At 30.8% G+C, this 6271-nt stretch overlaps 1 non-coding gene across 1 annotated transcript; it reads left to right on the top strand.

Annotated features, from left to right (window-relative positions):
* Window positions 1-4531: 4531 nt before the first annotated feature.
* On the top strand, window positions 4532-4603 carry TRNAH-GUG (transfer RNA histidin (anticodon GUG)). The gene has a single exon. It is a non-coding gene; the product is annotated as a tRNA-His (tRNA).
* Window positions 4604-6271: the final 1668 nt, after the last annotated feature.

The raw sequence follows: 6271 nt of genomic DNA, 5'->3' as shown, positions 1-6271 counted from the left end.
AACAATGAATTATTTTATAAATAAATAAAAACAAACAAATAAAGTTAATTTTGTGTTTTCTTTTCTCAAGTGGCGTCCTTTTTTCGACGATGAAAAAAGTATTTTCATAAAGATCAAAACATGTTAGGTTGTGACCATGTTCTTTTAACTAGGAGAAAAACATTTTTAATGAATACCATAACATTTTAAATCGTGACCATTGTCTTTTCATTCAAACAAAATTCTTTTTATCAATATAATAACATTTTAGATGAGGACAATTATATTTTTCTTAGAACCATGTTCACTGAGCCAACATGGTTGCAGTTTAAAATGTTACATGGTCTCCGCAAAAATAGCTCCTATCATATTATTTTGCTCTTCGAATATGATTGTGACAGTCATGTTTCTTCTCTGCGTGTACTCAGTGTTAATTTTAAGATACCAAAATACTTTATATGAAGTAATAAGTCGAATTTAATTTTTTTGTGATATATAATCAATAATTTAAATCCCATATCAATTGGAGGAATGTTAAATTTAAGTTATATTAATAAAACAGTTTTATGACTTTTTTGTTTAATATAAATTAAAAACTATCTAAATAAAATATAAGCTATGTTTGGGTTCTCATTTTTGTTCACGGTCCAAACAATAGAGCTTTGAAATCGATGGTATTCAAAGTGACGAAAGATGATGTTAGTATACAAAACATAAGGATGATTTTGCAGGGTTAATAGGAATTTCTAGTAAAGCCAATTTAATGTCTTTTTTATAAAGGCTATATAGTAGCTTTGTTTAAAGTCTATAAATAAAAAACCATTCAATTAATGCATATTTTTTAATTTAATAAAAAAAATAATTTACTTTTAGAACTAATTTTGTACAATACAAAATTATCACTTTGTTATTTTTACGTTAGGCTGATATCAATTCAGACTGGGTTTTTGTCCAAATTATTTCTACACGCAGATTAAGGAATTGTTATTAGTAAGTTATTTAAATGGAAATGCCAGTTACCAATCAACTACATAATTCTGACTATGTACATATTTCATTGCGGACTAATTCGAATTTCCATAGCTTTTAGTATTGATTTACCGAGTGGATATGAGTTATTCTAGGCCTTATGTTATAACTTCTTATTATTAAATCACCTTCTTTGGAAGAACTGATGACATCTTGCAGATTCGATTTTTGTTTTTGCTAAAATAAATAAATTTTGTATAATGTAATTCAATTTAGTATAATAAAATATTCGTGAAAAATAAATATACTTACCGCATATTGGTCCTTTCCTACTTAGCATACATATCATAAGGGTTTACCAAAGATTCCTTGGATCGAAGAAGGGCGCAAAGAAGAAGATGGCCCCGACAAGTATGCTATGGGACCAAAGTTAGCGAGCTTAACAAAAAAAAAACTGTTTTAAGGCATAGTTTGAACAATGAACGAGTATCAATTTTTTGTAAAAAGGAAGATGTTTTTCAGAAACGGCATATGTTTTAAATCGTAAGAGCTCTCGATTTATGCTTTAAAAATAATCCATGAAAGTAAACTGATATTTTAGAAAAATATTTATGTAGACACCCCTCCAAACGCATTATTTGCAAAATTCTATTCCAATTAACATTTTACCAAGCACTTACGTAAAATATTATTATGTCTTTCTTCGTTATATGCCCAGCAAAAAAAGCGTCGCCAAAAAAGTAATGAAAATGTTCTTTTTGGATCCGGAAGTGGTGCAAAATTTACGCAGAAGCGATGAATTTAACATGGGCATAGGACGGAAGTCCTCCATTTCAACAGCCGTTGCACTGAATTTGCATCACTTCTTTAGGTGGGATCCGAATTCAATGTTATGGATGTGAATTACCAAATTTTGTGATATTTTGAAAAATAAATAATTTTAAAAACTTTTTATGAGTTTAAATGCATTCTTACGCTTAAGTGGAAGGTTTGACATCAAGTATTTTAAAAAATTCGCAATTTTTCAGATTGGACTTAGTATTTTTTTTCGACAAAATTTAAATGATTTGTACCATTTTATGAATTCTTACTCTTTTTTTAACCTATTTGAAACAAAAAAAGTTGAAATGACCATTAAAAGTATGAAAAAACCAAGTTATAACAAATTAAATTAAAAGAACTTCCTGGGTAGTTAAAATAAAGAACATCATTGGGAGTGCATCTTCTGGGAGTGCTTATAAAGTTGTGCCTTTGGAAGAACTTCCAAATTTTTTGCTGGGTGGTTAATCGTATCTGAAAAAGAAAAAAAAATATTATATTTATATTCTATTTTAGTTTTAATTTCTCTAAGTTAATCTTACCTTTAATTGTTTTAACCTCCATTTGGAGAATCTTCAATTTGTTTTCTTCTGCGCTGTTTGAAGATGTGGACAAGTTTAGTTTCTAGGATTGACTTATTTTATATTTATATTTCTGAAATTAAAACAAAACCACTTTTATACGGAAGTTTTACAACTTTAGCCTACATATTGTGGGGGCAATGATTATTATTCACTGAGATAAATATCGATTCAGGTTTATTATTGGAATTCCTTGAAAAGGTTATAAACTTAAACTACATTATACTAAAAGTAACTGCGATTAATTAAATTTCTATTAAGAATATTCATATTTGTAATTGTGTTCTTGTGCCTCCTAAAATAACATGGAATAAATTGATTTCTTTTTTATTCATACCACCGGTGGCGAAGGCTATGTTCAGTTCTAAGAAATTATATGGTATATGTAAAAAATTTGTAGTATGTATTTATATGACATTGCCTCAAAATTTATGTTTATTAATTAAAATTTTTTTTGTGCATTCGTTGACATTTTGTACAACCTTGGAATGAATTATGTCCCTTAACAGCACATACAAGTGAATCGACATCGGCTGTAAAAGTTCGTAAATTCCATTTCATATTTTGTTCGTTGACTATCAACCCAAAAAGAAACAATTTACGCCATTTGTTTTTATTTCTCAAATAAAAACCAATTATAAAAAACATTATTTTATATATTATCAATATGGCCAAAAATGTGACATATTTCGATGGGGAAAATTTTCTAAAGCGACAAACCATCGATGCCTATACCAAACACAAGTTCTTCTATTATACCTGGTTGGATGGCATGACTCATTTTTTATCTGGATGACTATTCTAATATGGACGTACTTTTCAGGAGAAAGGGTTCGTTCAGTGAAAGAAGCATTTCCACCAATAGTCCACTGACAGATAAAGGAATATTCAAATTCTCAGATTTTAGAATTTTTAATATACCACGAGTGCATTGTACAGTAGATCTTATAGATTCATACTCCATATGTGTAAATTTTATATATAATTTTGAAAATTGTACCATTTCAAACGATCTTCTTAACGGGGTATGTTTAATTAAATCCAGGTGGAAGTAAAAGCAAAACTACATAATGAACACTATTATGTTCAAAGATAATAAAAGAGGAAGATGGGAGATTGGCTTGCGTCATACCAAATGTTGCATTTACCACATTAGTTTAATACATGTTTGTAACCTTTTAGTTGTTTTTAGTTTTTATTTTTTAAATGAAAAATTTAATTTTCTTACGGCCATTTTCATGTATCTCCGTTAGACTTTAACTCCCAGTTAACAGAAAGTAAAATCGAAATATCTTCTCTCCGGTTAACTTTAACTGAAAAATTTTTAGCAGTTAAGTTCCTAACTGGCATATGGAATATGTAGATAAGATGACAGACATGTCCATAGTACGGTTTAAAAGTTCGTTAGCTAACGTAGCACTAACGGAGCTTCCTGAAAATGGGGGTTAATGAAACAATGATAAATTTTAGGCAACAACAAAAAAAATTACATTTTCCCCTTTATGGAAATTTATTTCGTGCTCTTAGTTTCTTTTTATGTGCATTTTAATGCTATGTCAATACCTGTCGTATTCGCGTTTGGTTCGAGTATTAAACTAATGTGGTAAATGGTTTGATGTGCTCAGTAGCCAATCTCCCATCTTCCTCTTTTAATATCTTTGATTATGTTGACTAGTACTATGTTGACCACAGCCGCATATAAATCCAAATGCAGATTGTAACCCCCAAATTCATAAAAGTTAACGTAAACTTTAAACCTACTATTACCATACAAATTCCTTGGATAAATTGTGAGTAAATTATTATGAATATGGGCATAAGAGTTTATAAAAAGTAAGTGTATGTATGTAAACTATCAACACAAAAAACCCATCGATGCCATTGGATTTTATATCAAACTCAACACTGGCATCATGTCCCACATGGTGAAAAAATATTCAACACGTCATACTAAAAATAACAATAAACTCGCACACATTAACAATACCAAGCCAGAAATTTGAACATACATACCACCCAACTAAATTGGTGCGGTGGTGGATTAACCCAAAATACACCTCAGAAAATAAACCAAACACACAATAGCAACCATTCCACCACTGTGTTTTCAATGGGGTTGGTATATTTCAGTGTGCGGCAATTGAAAATTCATGTTAGCGCACGAAGCAAACACATCTCCAGTAGCCGTGATCGTCTAGTGGTTAGGACCCTACGTTGTGGCCGTAGTAACCCAGGTTCGAATCCTGGTCACGGCAATGTTGCAAAGTAACATTGTCACGGAGGAGATTTTTTTAATTTTATATATATTTAGTAAAACCACAATTTAATTTTTTCTGTAAGTTTTTTTCCAATAAATCATTAATAATTGTGACTTGTGATTTTTTTTGTTTTCAATAAATTAGCTATAAATGTATGTTTTAAGGTTGTATTAATAATTTTATTTATTACAAAAGTTATTTAATTGATGGTAAAAAATAGAATGTTATCATCTTTTTAATAAAAATATACGTAAACAACAATAAAAGGACATGCTCCATTTTTAGAACATTTCAGTAAAAATAATTAACTAAATGGTACTATTCTAAAAAATGGTCACGAATTGGCGCCAACACGTCGTAAGCCCAAAATGTCCTTAAAATTCGAATGTCGTCAACTTGGCTTTAATAAATTTGATTCATTTCGTATGTATGTGCTTAAAATCGTAACTAGGCTGTAAAGATAAATGAACTAAAGATAAATGAACCGCAAATTCCCCTTTTGTCACACACCTTTTCAACTACATTCTAACGACGTCAATTTTCCCATTGAGCTGGAAAAGGACACGAATAGTACCTATGCCCAAGCAGGGGGGTGAATATCGACCAATAGCTATATTATTTGTACTGTCAAATGATTTTGAAAAGTTGCTTCATGGACAAATCAATGCTTTTGTTATCCAGAAAAATCTTCTGACTGATAGACGGAGCGGATTCTGAGCTGGACGAAGTTGTGTAAGTGTACTTCTGGACGTTGCCGAAAATATTCGATCAGTCATTGATAGGAATGATTTGTGTTTCTTGGTCCTTCTGGACCACTCGAAAGCATTTGACACGGTGTGCCATGATATGTTGATACGAAAGCTTAGACGTTACTTTGACTTTGACGAGTTCTCCACAAAGCTTATGAAATCATACCTGTCTGGTAGGATGCAATCTGTTTCCGTTGATGGCCTTAGCTCAGAACTCTTGACCATTTCTCTTGGCGTTCCGCAGGGCTCTGTTTTTGGGCCCTTACTTTTTTCCCTTTATATTAATGATATTGTTAATGTGCGATATTCAGATTTATGCTGATGATTGCGATATTCAGATTTATGCTTATGATGTTCAACTCAGTTTTTCCAGTCCTATTTGCAATTTGAATTCGTGTGTCGAAGATATTAATCGAAACTTGAAACTCATAAGTGAATGGGCCAAGGCAAATGGTCTTAAATTGAATCCGAAGAAAACGAAGTGTATTGTTATATCGCGACGAGGAATAGATTTTGAAAACATCACACCGATACGTGTTGATGATGAAAATGTGGAATATGTGACTCATAGTAGAAATCTTGGAGTCATATTTGATAACAGACTGTCCTGGAATAGGCACATTGATGCTACCGTCGGTTCTATATATGGTATCCCAGCAAAAAAATTTGGAAGTTCTTCTTAAGGCACAACTTTAAAAGCACTTCCAAAAATGTCCTCCCAAAGATGTTCTTTATTTTAACTGCACAGGAAGTTCATTTGAGTCAATTTTTTATAACCCGCTTTTTTCATATTTTTAATGGGAAATTTAAAATTTTATTGTTTCAAATGGGTTAAAAACAGATTAAAAATTAATAAAATAGTGCAAATTATTCAAATTTTGCCGAAAAAATGCTAAATCATTTCTAGAAAAATTGC

The sequence above is a fragment of the Haematobia irritans genome, chromosome 2 (assembly GCF_050003625.1).
Source record: "Haematobia irritans isolate KBUSLIRL chromosome 2, ASM5000362v1, whole genome shotgun sequence".
NCBI classification, from domain to species: Eukaryota; Metazoa; Arthropoda; class Insecta; order Diptera; family Muscidae; genus Haematobia; species Haematobia irritans.
The sequence above is the reverse complement of the archived record's forward strand: the minus strand, read 5'-3'. Positions and strand labels throughout refer to the sequence as shown.